This window comes from Anser brachyrhynchus (assembly GCF_964034855.1).
Source record: "Anser brachyrhynchus genome assembly, chromosome: 23".
Lineage (NCBI taxonomy): Eukaryota > Metazoa > Chordata > Aves > Anseriformes > Anatidae > Anser > Anser brachyrhynchus.
The window spans coordinates 4,432,183-4,455,059 of NC_137716.1; the positions used below are offsets into that span (position 1 = coordinate 4,432,183).

The following is a 22,877-nucleotide window of genomic DNA, read 5'->3' on the forward strand; positions in this document are numbered from 1 at the left end:
ATGTCCTTCTAATTATATAGCACTTCCTTGATCTTTGTCATCTAAGACTTTATCAGTAACAGTTTCTGTTTTCTTCCAGGTCATTGTTAGCAATGTTGAATTGTAAGTGACGATAAAAAAGATCAAGAACTAATAAACCTGCTTGATTAAAATTAAATTAGATTTCAAGATGCATCAGCTTGTGTTTGGACCAATTTGCGTGTGCACACCATATTGATTTGTCATTTTCTTTTTTCTTATTGTGAAAATCTTATTGCATAAGGCAAATCCTTACAGAGATTTGCTTGTTACATCAGCGCTGCTGCCTTATTTAAAACACTGTCAAAAGCCATTGTCATTAGCTAAACCAACTCTCTTTATTTATGATTCTTTTTCTGTATTAAGTCCTTCCAGTATTTTGCCCAGGTTTATATAACACAGATGAGCCTATGTGGGTCATTCTGTTTACCCTGTTAAAATATTGACATAATATTAACATTCTTCAAGTCACCTGGGGCTTCCCCACTGTTCTGAAATTGATTGATAATAAACATTAACCATCTGGATATGTCCTTAGTTGGTTCTTTTGAAACACTTACTTATAAGTTACCCAGACCTGGCAACTTAATATTGTTTGAGTTGAGTAGCAGTTGTTTTAACATCCTCCTTAGTTACTGGAATGGAAAGTATTTCAACATCATTATTGTCTGATCTGAATACAGCATCTGGCTTTTTCCCAAAGAGAGAACAGAAGTATTTTTTAGCACTTCTGCTTTTTCAGCATTATTATTGACAGGTCTATCATTTCCATTCATTGTGATGGCAATCTTAATTTGTTTTAGTGAAAGCCTTATTAGCTCATTTCACAAAGATTAACAAATGTCAGCTGTTGATACTTTAAAGCACTGCATGCAGACATCCATAGATGCAAAGTAAAATTAAGCTTAAAGTCCTTTTCAATAAATAAGTCTACTTATAAAAAGAAAAACTGTCTCAGAAATACTCAAGGAAATGCTGTTCCTGTCATAAAAGCAAGCTCATGGTTCAATAAATCATGCAAAAAGTCAGATGTCTCATGAATTTAATTGAGGTTAAGTATGTATTGTTACACCAGTTTGCTATGTGAAGGAGAGTAGTATTCAGCTGTAAATTATTCTTTGTCATTTTTGATTTGGGGAGTCTTTAGACCAAAACGTTTTATGCCGGTTTTTAAATTATCAGCTCTGATTAGGTATGTAGTTGCGTTTCTGCCAACATTTACTGACATGTGTGTTGAACACACATATGTTGTATTGCAGATGTCCCTTTCAGCTGTCAATTAAAAACACATTTGACAGATCTTTCATTTTTTTACAGAACTGTGAAATGATACCACAGTTTCAAAAACCATACTGACGTTTAATTTTATCAGTGAAACTGCCTAAATTATTGGGCTCTGATTATGTATAGCAGTTTTCAATTGCTGCCAAATAGTTTTCATTACAGAATCAGTAGTAAAGAGATGTACAAGTAAGGGTGTGGCAGAGGCCAGAAGGTACTTATTTGGTTTCATTCAGAAAAATAACTGTTGCTATTAACAAACATTTAATAGGTGAGGTCGAAAGCCCGGTAGGATGAAACTTGAAAGGCAGAGCTCGTCTCTGCCCTAGCAAGTTGCAGATAATGTTTGGGAACCAGCATGGGGCAGGGAAGTGAAATGGGATTCTGTGTAAGTAAGAAAGTGGAAGCACAGCCTGAACAAACTGTTTGCCTGTCAACAGCTTCCTTGGACATGCCTGCCTTCCCTGGGCAAGGTTTACAACTCTGCCTTCTTCCCCCTTGCAAATACACAAGTGAGTTGTGTCAGCACAGTGGCACTAACTTGGGCCATGGGTAATAGTGCTTGAGTTATGAAGTAAAAGCTTCCATTAACCCCAAGAGAGCATAATAGATTGAAAAACCCCATTTGATCCTGGAATAGAATGGGTATTGCATCGTGAGGTTTCATACTTGTCATGTCTTTCCTGGTCTAAGTTTTAGGAAAGAACTTTTACATAATTTACTGGAGATGACAGGAGAAAAAGTAAAATGATATATTATCTCTTATGTCCACTCGGAACAATTAGTAATGTTGTAAGACATACAAAGTTAACTGGTTTTGGAAGTGAGAACTGTGTTTGGGGTTTAATTAATGCAGGAAAAAAATCTGTTTGAGGGAACTTCAAAGAGCTAATCAGATGCACTTTTCTTTCTTTTTAATTTGTAAGATCTGTTCCAGTCTGAGTCAGCATGGCAGATGCAGATGGCTTTCTTAGCAGATTTTTTGTCACTTTGAAGTTCACGGCTTGTAACTGGGGGAGGGAGAGAAGACTGGACAAAGCTCAAAACCAGCCACAAGCAGAGAATTACTTAGAAGTGAGGAAGGTTTTTTTTATTATTATTTTTTTTATCCCCCCTCATTGATGTGCACTGTATCTTTATAGGTTATGGTTTTATCTGATAAGTAGAGGATAAGTCACTAAACACTCAAAGTAGGAGTTCATATAGGGTGTAGGGTGGTAAGCCTTGTTTAACATGATGAACATGTGGGGTTTAGTTCTCCTTTATAGAATGCCTTCTTTGTACTGCACCTGTATTATTTATTAGTCATATGTCCTGCAGTTGTGTAATGGGAAATACTGCAGCAAGCATTTCATTAACTGTGACACTGTTAATTGGTATTGCTTGCTGCCTGGAATTACTTTCCCTGTTTGAATACATGGAAGTATGAATCAGAGCTTAGTGAATTAGCCAGTGAGAGGAAGACAGGCATCTTTGCATGATAGGCTGTATGTATAGAGCAGCTGATCTCATTTGTCTTCCTGGACTGTGAAGTCCTCAGACTTAGATCACTGAAGTATTCAGAATGGTATATATATTTTCCATGATCACAATTTGTTATATCATTATGATTAAGCTTTGAAACTTCACTGAGATATTTTGGGACAGACTTTTTCCAGAGGCTTATGACTGTTGTTGTGAACACTTTTTTTTTTTTCCTTGAGCTATTAATGCCTACCCTTTTAGGATATTTATACATTTAAATTCCTGGATACCTCTCAGCTCAGGAGCAGTGTTTTGTGTCTTGTAGAAAATGCTTTCCATTCAGAAACAACAGTTCAACTTATTTTTTCAGGCACCCTGAAAATTTACTCTGAAGTGTTGAGCTGATATGCCTTCAAAGAATGTCATACCTATTACTGACACTAAGCTCTATGGGGAAATTAAGTGCCAAATTTCAGGGTTGATATTGATCAAAATTATTCATACTTGGTGCTATAGCAGATATAGTATACACAGCAATTATAGTTCAAGAGCATAACGCTGTTGAAATCCCTTGAACGGTTACAGCTATTCTTGAGCAATAAAATTCTTTTCAAGGGACAGCCTAGTACAATGCAACTTTGTAGAATGAGTTGTGAAATTTTCTTTTCATTTGCCACATAAAGTGCCAAATAAATGTTTGCAATAAAAATACAAGCCTGGGAAGAACGTGTTTTGCCAATTACAGCATAATGTGGGCTACAAAGAAGCGTTCAGAATGGAGTTCGGTATGGATGTTAGGATCAGGTTACAGCAGGGAAAAAGAGGGCATTAATTTGCCAAACAACTGCTAGGATTTTATCCCGCATTTGCAAGGAAAATCGTTGCCTTTGGAAGCAAAAAAGAGATGGGGCTCATCCTGCGCAAGCTGAATGTGGAGAGGAGAAGCAGACAGTCTCTGCTTGGCAGGCAAGCAGAGCACCAGGACTGCAGAACACAGATTGATGGTTGCCGATCCGCTCCGTGTGGTTGCCACATTTAGCTTCTCCAGTTGGCCAGCACCGGCGGGGGGGCACAGAGTGGGATTAAAGCTTTCGGAGCAGAAGTGGTACAAGCCACACTGGGCCTGGTGGTGACAATTTAAGGGGCCCTTTCTCCTGTTGCTCAAGAGCTCGCATGATTCACCCTGTTCCCTTTTTCTGAGTTTCAGATCACAGAAAACCGAGTTATTTTTCAGCATAACTTTTACTTCAGCCTAAAGTTAGATACTGAAACGCTGTGCCTGTAACTACAGCTTCGCTCAGCCTGACAATGCTCGTCCACTAAAACTACGACAGCGTTTGCCGAAAACATGCAAAATATGGACCATCGTGTGCTTTACTTCTTCTTGGGCTGTTTCCTGCCTTCTTTTGCTTAAAAACCACCTGCTCCACGGAGATGGCAAAGTGTCTCATTCACATGAAATCAGCGCGCAGCAGCCAGCCAAGAGGCAGTGGCGTGTGTGAGTGAGAGGGGATCCTTTGCAGCCTTTATATACCAGAGTTATTTTTAACCACAGCCTCCATGCTTATTACAGTGTTTCCTCTCTCAGACGCTCAGGAAGCCCACTTGGCTCTGTTTCCTGCTAACATGCGGCCCTGGCTCGCAAAATCTCTGAGAACAACAGGCCTGAGACTGCTCGGCTCCATTAAAAAAACTGGCAACTTTTCAAGCCCTGACAGAAAACCTTTGAAAGCTCTGGATTTCCTCCAGCTAACGTATGAGGCTCCTACATCGGTGACAAATTAGACTGAAACAGCACAAAATGCTCCTATGTAAATAGCCCTTTTTTTCTGCGTTCACCCTTTTAATAGTACAAACTTTATTTATAGTTATTTCTCTGGATAGAAAAATATTTTTATATTTTTTTCCGAAGATGGGTTCTAGTGAAATGTTTTCCTTGTTTGTTTGTTTGTTTGTTTGTTTTTAGTTTTTCCTTCGAGATTTTTTGTGACGGTTTTCTTAGGCTCCAGGAACAACCTTTCCTTCCTGGAAACCAGGACAAAATGGCCGTTGTGAGCTCTTCAGTAAAAGGCCTGTGTCCAGCGCTGAGTGCAGGTCTCCAACCGCTGCCATTCCACAACTATTAAATAATAGTTATAGCAGGCACAACTGACTTCTGATTTCCTGAGAGACAGCAGAAGAGGTCAGTTGCACTTTATCGGTGCCTTTGCCCACGTGTTTCAGGCATAACGTTAGTCTTCCATGGTTTATTTTTTTCTTGGGACTTTTCACTGCAATTCCAAAGGGACTGCTGCTTCCAAAAATGCTTCCATGTATCAAAATAGATGTGACCTTCAACACCGAGAATGCTATTTTCTCCTGAGTTTACATTTTACAACATGCTAAGAAATCTTACCATCAAACCACTTCTCATGTCTGTCGGTAAGAATGACCTGGAATTGTGGATAACTCCAGGACAGTGGAGCTAAGTGATTTTCTAATTTTCTAGGAGCATTTCCAGTAGTCTCATCATTATCTGAGTCATCAGCACCTTAAGGATTATTTGCGCACCCTAGGCGTGAACAAGAACCATCTGTACCATCTACCTGGCCTCTCTAGACCAAGTATTTATTGAGACGCTGGAGGCACAAACACGATCATTGCAGGAGCAGGTTCACTGGCATGGGATGATTGCCCTGCGCTGCCCTAGCTGGGCAGTGATGTGCATTTATTCTCCCCATTTTAAACATTCACAGCCCGGGCATGTAGGAGAAGGAACTGAAAGACTCTGTGCTTAAAGGAGAAAGTGAGAGATAATTCATTCCACCCTGGGATGATATGGCCAGTTTTTGGACAGCTAAAGGCAATTGCAGGTAATACTATTCCAGCTCCACAGATTTGAGGAACTCCTTTTTTTTCTTTTTCCTTTTTAAAGGGCTCTCTTCAGTCCTTCATTATCCTCATTCACTCCCCTAAATCACTAGGTTATGCCTTATAAATATATATATATATATTTTTTCTAGGTTAATCATCTCTGGTATTTTTGAAAGCCAGCAGCATTTTTGCCATGTGCTTTTCCCTTGGACCTTGTCTATTGTGTGAGGGCATCTCCAATGGTAAGAATCAGGTATAGCACAAGGAAGAGAGTAAAATTAGTTTCTATGTTATTGATATCGATAACACTGCTCGAGCAGCTGTGGTTTGCTCTATCTGTGACAATGAAATACTGAACTGGGAGCTGGAGGTATCAAGCACGATCTTGAATGAGTAACTACCACCATCTCTCAGATGACCCTTATTCTGATTGAAATCATTTCACTCCCAAAGTTATCTACATTTCACACAGATGTGGTTAACTTTTGCAGTTGAAAATTACTGCTGTGAAACAAGAAAAATGTAAACAGTTTTAAAATGTGAAAGATGAATCCCATGTTTTGTAGTTTTAGCAACTCATTCTGTTGTTCATTCTTTGCTTGTTTAGAGCTTTTATCTTATGTCAACAACTGGGCTTTGGGTGTGCCAGGGGCAACCTCCTTTGGATGAATCCTGGCAAGCAAGCCTTTCAAATTCAGGATATCATTATGGCAAATGATCTTTACTTTGCAAATGCAGTTTTTGCAGTTATAATCAGAGCTCATAGCATTTTCCACCCTACCTCTCTGTGTAGTTTATGGAAAAAGTTGTGTGCAATGGCAGATTCACATTTATTTTCAGGCAGGAAACCAAGAGTGCAAAAATGCATCATGAACTGAAGGGTCAGGGTGAAGGCTTTTTAAAACAGAATCAAGGTGTTTGGGTTGCATTTATCAAGCGTAGTCAAGCGGTCTAAAATTGACTTGTTTTGATGCTATTTGGAGTTCACTGTAATGAAAAACTGACTTTGTGCAGATTGACTTTCTGCGTCACAACCCGTCTTGGGATAGTAATACCAACAAGGACAATTAGTTTAACTGTTGTTCACAATTGCTGTTTGTTTGTACTGGATGGTTTATGGTAGAAACTGCAGGACAGCCTTCCATTCGAGCTCGTGCCAGTGGCCTCAGTAATTGCCCACTAGTCTCTGAAGGACAGACTCACCAAGGACTTTCAAAGCTAAGTTACCCTCCTTCAAATATAACTGAAATTTATAGCTAGCAGCTTCTAAAATAACTCACATCTCTACCACCTCCAAAAACAGCTCTGGGACCATGTGGCCTTGTGGTTATGGCTCTGGGGTTGTGGTGATGAAGTCAGAGATTCAAATCCAGTTGTAGGGAGATAAAAAGCTTCAAAGAAAGTGAAACTGTTTTTGCCTTGATTATGTGGAAATAATAACACTTCATTCTACTTACACCTGAAAAACAAAATTCAGAGCTAAAAATAAGGCATGGAGCTGAAGGGTCAGATACCATGTCCTGTTCGGAGATGTGCTGTGGATAAAAGCATGTGGCTGGTGCGAAGAGAGTGCTTAATCTGATGTGTCTTCAGTACATCATACCAAAGTGTAGGGTGATAAAAGTCAAGGTCTGAAACTCCATATAAAGAGGTTAAAGAGGTCAACTGTATTTTTTAGCATACCTTTCAACTGACCGACTGAGGGCTTGAGGTCTGTGACAGGAAAGAACTGTGTTTGCTAGAGCAGCCCCGAGGTTTGTCCTAGGCTCTTAGTGGACATTACAGTGCACGGAGGGAGTTGTGAGAATCCGAAGGATGCTCCCTGGAAGGTGTTATTATGGCACAATAATTAGTAAATGTAAATAGGATAATAACTGTGTAATTGTGCATTATGCAGGCTCAGGGTGGACAGGGTGTCCTCTGCTGTTAACAAGCTGCTTTCCTGGACTGCAGTGTCTGTGTCTTGTCTCACATTTTAGGGTCCTTCCACTGTGGGGTCCCATAGGTTTGAGGTAATGGTCCCATAGGTAATGAGCTGTCAGACAAAGCAGACGTGCTTCAGGTGGAAGATGTAAGAGCCTACCACTGTCAAATGGCCAAAGCCTTGGGACTAAAACATTGCCCTGGAGAAAAGTATGTTATGTAAATGCACACACACATATATGCGCACAATGTGTACTCAAGTGCCTCAGGCCAAAGAGGAACCTAAACCTGGGCTGAAAATAATTAAATAATTACCACGTTATTTGGTACGAGAAAGCACACGGGTCTTTTCAGCTGGAAAGCTCTGACTTCCCCCTCAATATTCAGAATTATCACCAAGCCATTGCTGTCCTGCTGGGTTATTCCTACAGCTGGTGGATATTTCTGGGTCTGGGCTGAGAAATCCTTCAGGGAATCTCTTTCAAAACCTGGTCCAGTTCTGACACCCCCCACCAAAAGAACGAAAAAAAATCCTTGTGATGTCAACATTCAGGTTTTTTTATCTGTCACTGATACTGATCTAAATTCCCTCCGTTTACATGTCAAATGAGAGGATTTTTAACTTAAGCTGCGGCTTAAAGTCAGGTTACAGTCACACTTCTTTGTACATAGGATGTACATATGAAAGTATATTTCGAGGCTAGTCTGATGACTCTGCTACAGGTCATAACAAGAAGAGTCCAGGACAATATTAGTCTGAACAATAGCTATTGTTGTGTTTTGATGACATCAGAAGCCCCAAGTGAGGTTGGCACATTTTTCTGATCTTTTAGCAGCATTTCAACGGGAAAACACATAGATGATAAAGAGCATCAATGATAAATATTTTCCCTATAGTGCACAGGGGAATATCCAAACCTGATTCATCAGTGACAAGCTTGGATGATTATTTCCTGAACTGCACCAAGATTTAGTCTACAGTAAAGACAAGCACTGAAGCATTTACTGAAAGAGAAGTGATGTTTCTGTTGTTGGAGTCCAGTGGATATCAAAGATGTCTTTGAATTTCTACAATTAGAAGCAGCCAAATAAAAACCAAATAATTTTCCAAGCAGATGGCCTTAGCCCTCAATACCAAAATTATCGAACTCCCTAAGTAGTGGTTTTAAGATAGATGTTAATGGATCTCTGAGCAAGAAGCATTAGTGATCTGGACTATAGCAACATTTTAATTAAGAAGTTGTACAATAACAGACTCAAAATGTAAACTTCAAAACATTTAAAGCCTAAATTACCCTGGGTTAAGAACTGGCATTGAGCATGTAATTTTTAACATTCCAGACTGCCTTCATTATAGTTCAAGAAGCCACAGAAATACACCGTTACGAGCCAGGAATAGTTCTTCCTTTTATTTGGAAAGAGAATTACAGAGGGAGCTATTGGGAACTGAAGTTTAGTTCCTAAAGCAGGAGCAGGCTACAATATTTTTATACACAACTGCAACCACAGACTTGCACTCACTCAAACATGCCGGACTAAATGGTGCCGGCTGTATAAATACTCAACGCTAAGTTAAAACACAGGTTCTTTTTTATTTCAGCTTTGAAGGTTTATCATGCTATTTCTACTTTTGCAATATCATTTAAAGTCTGGATGCCTTATATATATATATATATAAAAAAAAAGAGTGCTAGTAACTTAAACCTACAAATTAAGACCATGGTTCTTCAGTAGGTTTGAAGAAAGACTGATTCCATTCCGGCCATTGTTGATGGACACAATGCTTGCTTTCATTTGTGAACATGCGCTTAAAATTAAAAAGTAAATCCTTCTGGTTTTCTTGTAATTTTTTCTCCAGCCGGTTACTCCTCAACTGCATCATAATGCTCATATAATCTTTTTTTTTTTTCAGAAATTGGACTCACATAACTAGTTGGTATGCAAAATATGTAAGGCCCCAGTCTGCTCTGAATTACACCCATGCAAACCGTTGAAACTTAAAAGGGAATTTAAAATATGCATGAGTAAGGAAAACAAGTGGTGGTGCCCTCAATTTGCAAAAAGTCCTTTGAGAAGATGCTTCAGAAGATGGGTGTTGTGGGTGTAGCACACTTCCTTACCTGTGCCCCCAGGACAGGGAGGAGACAGACTCTGATTCTTAAACCAGAAGAGCCGAAAACTACATTTTATTAGTGCTTTTGGTAAATCAAAAGGGGTAGGAGCAGCTACTGTTGCTCACTAATGTTCTTAATTAACTATAATTTATTGAAAAGCACCAATGGAAAAAAATCCTAAATCTCTCTTCTTGTCAGAAATCAAATGTCATTTTGTTTTGCCAAGAGTAGTAAATAAACCCAACATGAATAGACATGAAAGGGCTTTCTAGAAGTGGTTGGCTGCGATAATTCCACTCAGGAAGCTGCCGAAGAGCAGCAGAGCCTGGCTGCCGTAGCGTTTGCCGTCTCTTTTCCCCTGTGTTGTTATAACGGGGAGGGGGGAACTGAATTTGCTTTGTAGCGTTCGTTGACTTGACCACATGGAGCTGTGCTTCAGAAGCCTTCATCCTGGGACAGAACACTTTTTGCATACTTTATAAATTGTTTTGACTATTTTCAGATTAACTATTGAACCACAGTGGAAGCGTATGGATTCAAGATATTTCTGGTGATTGTGTAACTGGAAAAAACTGTCCTGATTTTAAAGTATTTTTGGCATACAAGTGAAAGTAAATAAGCAATTTTGGAGACTCACTGGAAAGTAATTGCTCCTGCAGGACGCTAGCTGTGCCAGGAACTCTGGCAGATGCACTGAGCCCTCACTATTAAGCTTCAAATGAAAGCATTTTTTAATGCAACAGATCAAAAACAAGGATATATAATCTAAAATGTAAGGAATTTGGAAAGAACGGTTGCCTGTGAAAGGAAATGTCTAAACATGTGAACTGCATTAGGAGGGAATACAATGGAAGAAAAGCCCGATAACCTCCAGAGACACCTTGGCTTGCTGTGGTGGGAAGCACGAGCTGTGGTGGCAGTGACACGGCCGAGATGCCGGCAGTGACGTTGGCGAGCTGCCTTTGGCTGTGGCTCTGCTGGTGACACGCAAACCTCCGAGTGCTCGGAGGTGATCTCGGGCTAATCAGACCCGCAAAAAGCTTGGACCAGCTGAATTTCTGATGACGATGTTGGGTCATCGAAGCAGGAGGAGGAGCAGCACCTTGTTGCAGGTGACAGTGAACCACCAGGACAGCAACCTTTAGATAGGAACAGTCTGTCCTCGCATTTCCATCCAGTGATTCATCAGTGACTACGAAAGCGTCATAAAAGCACCACTGTCAGCTAATGTGTCATTAAAGGAAGTGTTCTGCTTTTTTTCCTACACAAGAAGTTAACAAAGTATTATTTTTCACTGCCTTCATGCTCTAAGCTGGCATTTCAAAGGCTGAAGCTACTGTCCTTTGTTGTTGCTCTACTTGCTCATCTCGAAGCCGTAATTGAATCCACCCAGGCTGCTTTGCAGGCCTCTGAGCTGTCAGCTCTCTTGGCGGCTGTGTGTACAAAGCACTGTGCTATTAGCTTCAGCAGCTTAACAGTAGATCAGTAAACCTCAAGGGGCTGTGGACAGCCACACACTCTGTAGTGAAGGACACAAGTGGTTTTGAAACTGAAGCCACCTGCAGAAAAACTTGAAGAAATGTGTTTGGTCCTCCCCCCGTCTCTCACCTCAAGTCTTGTTTTTCTTTTCTTTATTTCTTTCTTTCTTTTGGCCAACATATTCTCAAGCTGCCCTTTTCCTGGGTTCCCAGCCTGGGGCCTATGGCACAGAAATGACCTTTTGTGGGGTAGATTTATCTAGGTTTGTAGATGCTCCTTTGGCAATCAGATCAAATGGCCATGTCTGAAGAAGCCTTCCTGAGATGCTTAGAATACTTCAGTCCAGGATGACAGATGAAAGAAAGCATTTTAATGTTGCACGATGTTTGACTTTGTCTTTAGGGTTTGTATCTGGGTCCAATCAATGTAGTATCAAAGTACTAAATCAAGCAGATGAGCATTAGCTCTCCATTTATTCTAACGGGACATTTGATTTCTTTCTTGGTACATCGAGATGGGAGAGAGGCCGGCCTCTGGAGAGAGAAAAGCTTCCTGGTTACAATAAAATACCATCCAGCCTGTACAAGCAAGATACGTGCACATCTCTGGTTCCCATTTCCCTGAAGGCCAAGCCATGAGGCTCAGTTCCAGCTCTCTGCACACCTGCTCTGTCTCGGCCGCCAAGTAAATGAAAGTTGTTTCCCTCCTCGTGAGCAGTCAGTGAAAAAGCTGCCTGTGTTGGCGTCAGGCTGGGATTTTTTTTTCAGTCAGTTCTTGATGCTTTTCCTTAAAAAAAAATCTGTCATGGACAATAAGGACAAAGTGCTGGAATTGTTAATATTAAGGGAGGTCCAGTTTCCTGAGTGATAGAAGCTTATAATGTAATAAGTTGTCTTCTACTGGGTCCTTCATAGAAGCTTACAATATAATAACTTGTCTTCTATTGGTCCTTCATTTTTAAAGCAAATATAGTTCTCATTGCATTCTGATTAAATTATATATTTATTTGTATATATACCATATATAAAACATCTATATATAAGCATATATTTGCATGTATACATACACATATATATATATACAAAAACGAGGATTTTATCTGAGAGGTGCATTAGTGGAAGGCTACAATAGGAGAAGGGCTCTTGAGTTTATAGATAGAGATGTCTGTGCAAAAGAAGATATTTACCTATAGCATCATTTTTTTTTTTGGAGTTAAATGTTTCAATGTATTTTGGGGAGAAAAAGCAAACAAACAAAACCCTTGTTGCTCCGAATCGAATCGTGTGTGGCAGTGGACTGTGAGGTGAATGGGCTGAAGCTGTACACAGCTCTTAGATGCCTTTTGCGTCGTGCCACTGTGCCTTTGCCCATGCAGCAGCATTTCCCAAGTAAATGGGCTTGTGGCAGCAGAAGAGCAAACTCAGTTTTTCATCCCAGCTGTTTCTGCAAAGGGACAATTCTGCAGAGCACAGCCATACGCCTTCAGGGAGCAACTGGAGCCAGGGAAGCAATGGGATATTGGCAGCGGGAGGAAAAGAGGCAGTTTCAGGGATGTAAAGAGTCATTCTAGGGACATGGTGCAGGCTAAGCACTGCCTTGTGTACTGGCATTTCATTTACCTGTTTGGCTTGGGTTTTGCCAGGAGCACAGCTGAGTTTTCAACTCCTCCACAGTTCGGTAGCAACTGAACAAGTCGTTAGAAACCACCGAAACTCAAACCTCCACGAAAGCAATGGTCCCGCAAAACGTGAGCTGTTGTAGAGTACCTGACGGGGAGGCTGAGCTGACACAGTGCAAACTGGAGTGGCTTTGAGTGCCATTTCACTGGTGCCATTGTCTGTCTCCTCCTTGAGCTCTTGGCTGCTGCTGCCACTTCTGAGCAAGGCAGGCGTAGTACAGAAATGCGTGCTACAAAAGAGATTAAACCCAGATAGATTTAGAAGCGAATGATAACCAAGGTCTTTAGGGCAAAGATTGCCTTTTCTCCTTGGTGTTCTTTCACTTCATGGCATAGAGGAGGTTTTTCTATGCTTGGGACTTCTTGATACCACAGTACCAGTAAAATAATATGAATCAGAGCACGCCAATACTAGGACGGTTCAAGTGCTGGGTGATGTAACATCACTGTATGAAATAGCAGCTTGCTGAGATTTGCAATGCTCCAAACAGACGTGATGGGCTCGCTTCAGGAAATGGTGGGTGAAATCCTCTGGCCTTCTCGTTTGGGTCAGAGGAGGAATCACAGTGCTCTCCCCGGGCTCCAAAATCTCTCTCTCCCTCCAGAGGACTCTTGGCTTCTCCATTTCTGCAGCTGATAAGGACATGCTATGAGGCAACCCCTGCAGGCACTTTGTATTTTGAAATGTGCTGCTCAGTGAAGCAAGATAGTCCCCTGTCACTCTCCCCCCTGAAAAAAAAAAGAAAAAAAAAAAGAAAAAAAAAAAGGTCCAGGAATAATATCTTAGAGCCAAAGCAGAAGTCTGTCAGGGAACGAATGCCCTTGGGTGGAGATTACTAATATTGTATTTGTTATATTAGGCAAGAGAGGTCAGACCATTCTTTACAATATGTTACAGTAAACAAGCTGGGTAGCTGAGCCCTTCAAAAGTTTCATTACTGATGAGTTTTAACGTTAAGAGCTTCTATCGTACAAATCTTGATCAAGGGAAAGATAAATGTGCTGTTTTTTAGCATTTCACTACAAACACAGTGTTTGTGCCAACTGACACAATGATTAAATATGATCCTCTCTTCTCAGAAATGAGGAGAACTGTAACCGCACCGAGCTCTCCGCCGCTGATACAAGATAAAAGGAGTCAAATCGTGTGTGGTTTCCTTCAGACCAAACTTGTGGCGCGGCATTTCGTGAATGATGTTGTCCAAAGTCAAAATAATCTGTTTCGCCCAAAGGTGATTTCTACAGAGGACCTCAATATTTATACAGAATAATAGAAAAGGTTTGCTCGTCCTTAGCACTCTGCCTTGGCTCTTTGGTAGTGCAAATTGAAGATAAACGCCCCAGTATGGGAATGGGAATCAATAGGTGTCCAATTGCTTTCGTTCTAATGATGGCTAAAAAGGCAATCCAGCTTTAAAACAAGCTGGTTTTTGTATTTTTACTATATTTTTAAATTAATACTCAGGACATTTCCCCAGCACTGTGCCCCAGCCACTCTTCCTGCGTGCTGTTGTCCCGCTGCTATTTCTGAGCGGTGCCGCTGATGGCCACAAGACCTGGGTTCAGCTCAGCTTCGTGCAGCACCGTGCCTGCTGCAGCAGCAGCCCCACCACCAAGCCCTGCCGAAGCCACTGTACTGGTTACTGCAGAAAATTAGAGCAGCTGTTTGTTTCTTTTCAAGAGTATCAGAAAAACAAGAAGATGGTCCCCTCCCCATGTGGGCCAAAGGCTGCTTCAGCCTTTTCACTTTCAACCACACCAATAGCAACAATTCTTCTCTGCCTTTCTCTAAGGAGCTTTTCCAATTTATTGCTCTGATGCTCTGTAGGCCCTGGGTATCAGCTATGAGCGGCCTTCCCTTGTTGTAGACCAAGATAAAGGCAGCGACGGAGCCACTCCCCAAAACAAGAAGCGAAGAATTGCAGCCCCAGACACCTTACCACAGTCAGGGTGCTACAAACGTTGTGCTTTGCAGCCTCACAAAGCCCTGCAGAAGGCTTGGTTTGCTAAATCTAAATAGGATGCCTCACCCTTCTCATGAGCAAAGCGCAGCCGGCGCTCGTGCTCGCGCTTCCTTCGTAGAAAGCCCTGACACCGCACTGCTCCTCCTGGTTAACAGCAACCATTTTTGTCAGGCTCCACCAAAATGCTGGCCCTTGTTCAACACAGCTCGGTCATGCCTGTTCCCAAAGCTCCAGCAGATTTGTCCCGAGTCCTTCAAGGTCTGTTTTGTAGGACCGTGTGTGGTGCAGCACCCTGCTCTGCAGATAACCTCTGCTGCACGCCTGGCAGACTTGGAGAGCAGAGCTCACACCGCTGTGGGCAAGCTCATGGAGGAAATTTGTTGCGACCGACAACCTGCTAATTTCTCCTGTGCCCCGAGATGGCCCCGCATTCACGAGATGGTCTCGAAACCTTTGTTCTGATGAAGGAGCATTTTAATGGCTCTGAATCGGAGGCTGTCATCGCATGGCTGATGGGATCCTGCATGGGGCAAGATGAAATGTTAGACCATAACAAGGCATGCGGAGAGCCTCCCTTCAGAAATGTGCTGTGGATGCAGGGAAAAGCAGCTGCAATATTTATTTTCTCACATGCTTTGTGGGTGTGGGGAGAGGAGATGGTCGGGAGCCAGGAGACATGAGGCTGGGATCCCCCATGCAAGCACAAAGCCAACGGCTTCTGACCCACATGGCAAAGTGCAGGGTGACTGATATCCTGGAGGGGGAAAGGGGAAAACACCTGGTACTCAGGCCAAAAAAGAGGCGGCACTTCCAGCAGTGGTGTGTGTATGTGCACGGCGTGGGGGAAAACAGCACAATTTGTGTACCAGCTGCCCAACGGGGCATCTCCTGGGCCACCCTGCCTTCCCACGCTGCCGGCTCCCCCGTGCCCTCGCTCAGCCACTGCTCTCACCCAGGATTCGTGCAGGAAACGTGGGTGAAGAGTTCCCCGAGAGCAGACGGGCTCCTGCTGTGGGCTGCCCACGGAGGCACCAGGCTCCTGCAGCGCGTTGACTCAGCGCGGTGCCCCGCTCGCAGCTGGGGACGTCCCATGGCACCTGCAGGAAATTTAATCAGAGTGTGGAGGTGTGCGGCTTGTCGCGAGGGCAGGAGCTTTGATGAGCTCAGCAGGGGAAAAAAACTTCTAGGAAAGATTACTCTGAAGTTTTGGAGGGAAAGGACTGGTGCGGTTGTGTATAGCGTCACCTTTAACACAGCATGCTGCTCAGAGTCCCCTCTGTGCACGGGCTGCAGCAGCAGCTTTTGGAGAAAGTGCATCTTTTGGAGGAGCTGCCCCATCTTCATGCAAGGAGCTCTGAGCTCTCCCCTGCTTCAGCTCTTCCAGCAGCAAACACGTGCACGCAAACACACACACTCTGTGCTGGAAGCAAACTCGTCTTTTCTAACTTGACTTTGCCTAGCTGTAGCTTCCAACCATTGCAGCTGCTCTTTCTTTTCTCTGCTGACTTCATGTTCCTACCCCAATAAAAAAAAATAATCTTGTGTTTGATACAAAGAAAAAAAAAATCACTTCATTAATCTAAACCCCTCTGGCTATACTGTCACAAAACACTGCTTGGAAAGAAGAAAGCTGCTTCAACACTGCTACCTCGGAGCGCTCAGTTGCTCAGTTACTTAAATCAGGAAGACCAAAATGTTCCCTCCTTTCCCGCCACCTCCACCAGCATGTTGCAAGAGTGAGCAAGACAGGAAAAAAAAGCTCTTACAATGTCCCATCTATGCGGTGTGTCAGTCCCTCAGAAATAACTCCTGTTGTCATCAGCCCTCGATATTCTTGGTATTTGACATAATGCACGGAGATAAGTTTGGGGACATAATTGTACGCAGCAATCCAGAGCGTTTTGAGCACTGCAGCTCTCTGGCTCTCGCTTCAGCTTTGCCCAGAGATGTCAGGAGGTTTTGGGACAGACGCAGCACGGACTGGCTTCAGCAAGGGACGCTGCTTTGTGCCAAACGCAGCTCGTGTGACCCAGGGCTGAAGCAAGCCTGCAAGCTGCTGAGGTTTTTCTCTTGGTGTTAAAGAATAAAAAGAAAAACAAAATCCTGACTTTCCTCATGGTAGAAGTTGGTCTTACCAATAACAAACTGACACCTTCCCCCATCTCTACCAAAGAATTTGCTGTAGAGAAATAACTCCTATTTATGAACTCAGGAGATATTTAAGAAAAATTCTAGCAAGCGTGGAAGTTAAAAAATCTGACTTTGGGAATTCAAAAGAAGCAGCCGTGGATTATTGAAGTAAAGGTCAAACTGTTTACTCTGAAGGAATAAAACAAACCTCCCACTTCTTCATGAATTCTTCATGATACACTTTGTAGGACAAATTTTGGGCTATCATTGCCCAAAACCCCCGGTGGGGTTTTGTTGTTGTCATTCCTCCTTTTCAGTAGTTACAGTTACTTTGGAACAAAACAGTGACAGTAGCTATGGAAAAAACCACTACCGCTTTATCAAATAGTCTAAATGAGGTTTGCTATAACCAGAGTGGTGTAATTCCGTACAGAATATTAATTGCAATGTTGGCCACCTTCCAGCTCAGCTCTTTACAGCTCCATTTAAATGCTATTTACTCTGATCTAATACTAGTTATAGATGTTACTGGACTTTGTTGCCATTAACTGCATGAAGCAGAAGGGCTGTTCCTTTCAACACATAGATCATTCAGCACAATGAACGCTTCTTATTTCAGAGCCCAAATATAACATTTTATCATCCAGTGAAATCTGAAATTTGCTTGGATAGAGCTCAGTCCTGCACCATAGAAGTCCACGAGCATTTAATGAAAGCTAAACAAGGCCTCCATTTATATGATTTATGGATTTGCTGTTTATTTGCTAAAGGCTTCTTTACAAGACTTATATCACCATGTTAATTACTTTAAGTATGTCCATCTGCACTCAAATAATAAAAATATACATATGAACTGTAACGAAATATCACTCCGAACCACGCCGGGCAAGAAAAACCATTCATGCTGCAGCTATAGCAACTACTAAAATAGCAAAGCGCACTGATTTCTGCCATGAACCTGTTCCTAATGTCCAAGAGACACTGTGTGCTGTGTGCTTTATATACCAGCTCCCAAAATATCCGAGTCCTGATAGGATGAGAAAATACTGTCATGTTCTTGCGCCAGGCCAATTACAAAGCTGTAGTTCCTGTGCTGGTAAAGATGTTTCCTGTTGATAACACAAAAGGACAACATAGCACTTAGCTGCTAATGTTATCTGGGACCCTTGTGACCTCTCGGAAACTTTAACAATTGTAGAGTTCACAACACGTAGAAGCGCTCTGTCTTGTGCTTTTGTTTTAATAAATAAGCAAGAAGGAAAATAAACACTCGTTCTGCAGCCATGCACTTGCTATTGGGCAGGGATTAATTAGAGGCGGCTGGGACGCAGAGGAGAGCTCAGTTCTAATAGCAAAGGGTTCCTACCTCTGACATGGGGCGGTGCTTCACCGAGTCCTTTTCTAAACAAATATGGTGAGAAGGAGGAATTTTACACTCCATTTTCTTTTGTCAATGTTAAATGCACTCCGCTCCAACTTTGTAGGCTTGTTTTGTTTTGTTTGAGGATTAAAAAGCAGATTTCACTTGTTTATAACATCGGAATTTTCAAAAAGACCTAATTCATCATGGCTTTTCCCCCACACCTTTTTTACAACTTTTACATTGAGGTCTCTTCAAGTTCCTCCCATCTTTTTAGTTTCGTTACAGCTCCTCAGCTAGTCCAGTGGCTCAATGCCGCAGTCACAGGTCTGGAGCCTGGAACGCAGCACTCCGGGACCTTCGAGGAAGAACTTCTTGAAAACATGAAACTGCAGCTGGCTTTGGGTAGATTACATTACCTCCTAACCATCTGCTTCTAATGCACAGCTGAGATCTCCAACCCACCACCAAACACCCAACCGGATTCACCAGCCCACTACAAAGCCCTAACGGGGTCCCTGGGCACGTGAGCCCTCCTAAATCTCAATACAACAAAAAACCCAGTGCTTCTGCTTGCCCCAGGACTTTGTGGGATTCCCAGACCCCTCCTTCCCTGCTGGTGCAGAACCACACGTACACGCAGCAGGACGTGGGCAGGAACCAGCAGCTTCCACAAGCTCTCAAACCAAAGCAGAAAGTGGAAGAACCCAGAGTGAGGTTGATCCTCTCTGATTCATAGCATGGGCTTGACACCTTGCTTCTGAACCATGCAATCCAGAGCAATCCAAAAATCACACCGGTAGGGAATTCCTCTGCAGTCTTCCTTCTTATCCAACTGGCTCTAACAGGTACACCAGTGACTTGTAGCCCTTGGCTTCAAGATTCATAAGTAACTAACATGGATTTAGCCCCGTGGGCCTGTTTTCACCTAGATATTCTTCTGTCCTTCAAAAAGCCTTGGCACAACAACCATGCTGCTTGAGTCTCACATGAGGCATAGCTGAATACGAGGTATACAGAACATATCTTCTCTATGTCCTTGTGTCTTTAATATATGTCCTTATGAAGGAAAGAAAAGTGGTTTGGGTTTTTAACTTAATAGATAATCTCTTTTAGAGCCTTATTATTGAATATTTGGGCTTTGGTTCTGTGCTAAGGGCAAGTCCTTTAAGTGCTGCTTCAAACACCCCAGCCCCTGTTAACCCATAGCTGCCCAAGTGGAAGAGCAGAGGTACAGCCAGTCAGCAGTTTTTCCTTGCTCCGTTATTATTTCTGCTGGAAAGAGGCAGAACTTCTTGTGATAATTTCCTTTGAGCAGTGCTTATTCACAGCAAGCCACAGTGGGAGAGGGTGGGAGGCAGAGTTCATTCATTTTTGTAGCATAACATAGAACAGATTGTGTTTGGATTTCACTAGATATTTGTTGTTTTACGTTTCTCTGCTTTATATTGGAAAAGGGCCTGCAGCACAACTTTGATCCAAGGTACAAATCCACAGCCAAGATTTGAAGTAAGCCTGCAAAACTTTCTCCAGAACAGGCCCTAGCCCAGCACGCTGACTCGGGGAGCGTCGTGCTCTTCACGTTGCTGACCAGTTGATTCAGGCCTGGTTCTGCTTATTTGACCATCAGCCTGCAAACGAACTTGGAGGCTCCCGCCATCCACGTTCTCGTCTGTAGTATTTTGAGAACAATAAGCCAGTAATTCCACCGACAGGACAATGCAGTTGCATCAGTGCAACGCTGCCAACTGCCAAGGAAGTCAACGAGACCAGAACAAGCGTAAAGAAATGCTGGCAGCTCGAAGGGGGAAGAGTGTGTGACAGAAGAGGAAGGAGAGGAAGGTCGTAAGGCTAAGCCGGGCATCATTTCTGATATTAAGCACAAAATTATCCACGTCTTCTAGTTCAACCAGTCCGCCAACAACCCCAGGGCGGTAGAAGAGGTGAAGTGGGAAAAGTGGTTATAACCTTCCTGTGCAACACCATCGCCTTTGCAGTGTTTTGAAGCTTTCAATTTCAGATAACTTTTTGCACCAAGTTCCTGGGAACATAGCCCAGAACATGTCCTAATAAAAAACAAGAATCCTTCATTTTTAGGAGAACAAATACAGAACTGAGTTTAGCTACAAGTCCTATCTTTAAAAACACATGACGTTGTTCTGTTTAGGAACTGGTGTGCAAGGAACACAGGAGAACGCGCTGCTGCCCAGAGGAACGGTTGTGTTGCAAAGCTTTACGAGGGGAAGAGCCCACACCCAGAGCTGGCCACGAGCCGTGCACAGACCCTGTGCAGCCAAAGCCAAAGAGATCAAAGAGTTACAGCCCAGCTCGCCAGCCCCAGGAAGGCAGGAAATACATCAGTACCCAAAGTCTTTAACTAATGCACTAATAACATAGCGAAATAACTACAGAAGGGAACCTCCTGGATCTGACTACGAGAGATGTGACTAACGCAGGCCCTGTGCTATCACAAACGCTGAGTCGACAACATGCCCCAGCTACAGGAGAAACAAGTTTTATCTGTGTACAGGGAGAGCATCACTCGCGTAACAGTCTGGATTACACACAATTCGTTGGAAACGGTTTACAATCATTTATGATTTCAGTACAACTCCTCCTGTAGCATAAACAACATTGCTGTGTAATTAATTACCATAACAATTATGGTAATTCATGTTGTCCCTTAATGTTGCGCTCTCACGCTAGCTTCTGCAAGGCCGTCAACCCTCGCAGTGCCAGGGCTGCTGCAATTACAAACAGCAGTGGGTGTCAACCACAAAGGGGAAAAAAAAAAACACTGAAAGAATTGCAACACGCTGCATTTGGCACACGATAAAGACAGAGGTGCCAAGGTTTAGCCCACTTCTTGTCAAAGAATATGAAGTCAGAAATAAACAGGTGCAATCTCTTAGCCGAAGACAAATCCACTATGGATAAAGCCTCATTGTCTCTCTTTATGCGTAAGAATGTTTTATTGACAGAGCCAGCTCAGATATGTGCAGTCAGGAAGCACATATAAGCAGTCCAACAGTACACAGTCATTAAGGGATGGCAATAAGGAAGGAAGAGCATCAACACACAAGAGAACAACAGTGAAAGACCCACCCGACCTGGAATACTGATGGGGAATGAAGCTTTTCCAATGCATCTGTATTATTTGTTTGGGACATAGGTTCAGTTTCTTTCATTATGACAAAAAACTGGGGTAATCGAGTGAAAAAAAGGTACTCCTCTTACGTTGAGGAGCTTCCAGAGCACCTGCTGAGTCTGGATTCTGTCAGCAGTTTGGAGGCGCAGCCTCACACCACCATACTGTCCTGCTCGACTAGCTGGGGTTGTGCAGCAGCAACGTCTTGAAGTCCCATAACACTGCCATACAACTCCAAGTAGTTACTTCCGTAGCACTGCAGTGGCTCTTCCCTTCCCTTTGTGCTGATGCCCTCTACTCGGTGTAGCAGAATTACTATTGTCGGGCACATGAGAATAACAGAAAGAAATAAGAACGTTAAGAGAAAACTGTCAAATGAAATTGAAGTTACTGAACTTCCAAAAAGAAAAAAAAAGAACCACCATACTGAATAGGCCTAAGAAATGTTAGTATTTTTTTTTTATAGGCAATAAAATAGCTGTACCTTCCAAACCAAAACATACATGAGTACATACTGTTCAGTGTGTGTCTATTTTTGACAGTTGATGGGAAATGATGCCCTCAGAACATGCATCGTGCTCAGAACGCCATCTACTGGCAGAACTGGCCATGGAGGGGTAGGGGGGAAAGAAAAAAACCACCAAACCATAGCTGGTTGTTGCAATCTTCCATTCTGAGAAAGCCAAGACATCAGATACACACATATGCCACTACAGGAAGTAAACTACCTATTTAATCCAGTGGAGCAGTGCTGCTGACACACCTTGATGCACAGCTAAATATTTATTATCTAATGGTTAGATGAGATGCAGTTTTGCATACCTTAGGGATGGAGGGCAACGTTTTCTGCTCTTGAAATATTCTGAGCAAGCCTGTGTTAAGCATAGAGCAGGGAAAACAATTAAGCTCACTGAGGGGAAAAAAAATACCCTGCTTCACTGTGTATTAGAAAACCAAGACTGTGGAGAATATTTGAACATTGCTGGCTTGGTATTAGGAACAGGCGTGTTTTCAGAGCCACTTAAGAAATCGAGCCTTTCGATGTTTCAAATTCCATGTAAAAGAGACAGCTATGAAACCACACTGAGCTGAAAATACAGACCAGATACCTTACTGCTTATTTGAATTATGCAAATTTTCTTCACAAAGTATTTTATATCGGGCAGTTATGTGTAACACTGGCAGACCATTAAATTTACATTTTCCCCACGTTAGGCAGAGTGCAGAAGCCACCAAGATTAAAAAAAAATTAGCAGTTGCTCTAAGAACAAAACTTACAAACTAAAGATACTCCTTGAACAAAACCTAGTGCTAGAATAATACCACATCTCTATTTCTGTCTTTATGCCTGCGTAAGTATGCTGGGACCCTGCATCTCAATGACTGAATTAGGAGCTTTTTTTTTTTATGGTGTACAAATTTTGCACAGAACACCACCACAAAGATTTTTTCCACTATTTAGTAA

At 42.5% G+C, this 22,877-nt stretch overlaps 1 long non-coding RNA gene across 2 annotated transcripts; it reads left to right on the forward strand.

The window, feature by feature from the left end:
- Positions 1-4,683: 4,683 nt before the first annotated feature.
- On the forward strand, positions 4,684-12,101 carry LOC308181861. Of its 2 annotated transcripts, none has more exons than XR_013941603.1 (3): positions 4,684-5,615; positions 5,766-5,858; positions 9,452-11,497. It is a non-coding gene; the product is annotated as an uncharacterized lncRNA (long non-coding RNA). The 2 variants fall into 2 exon arrangements; XR_013941604.1 differs by lacking the exon at positions 9,452-11,497 and adding an exon at positions 11,647-12,101 and having other exon boundaries at positions 4,693-5,615.
- Positions 12,102-22,877: the final 10,776 nt, after the last annotated feature.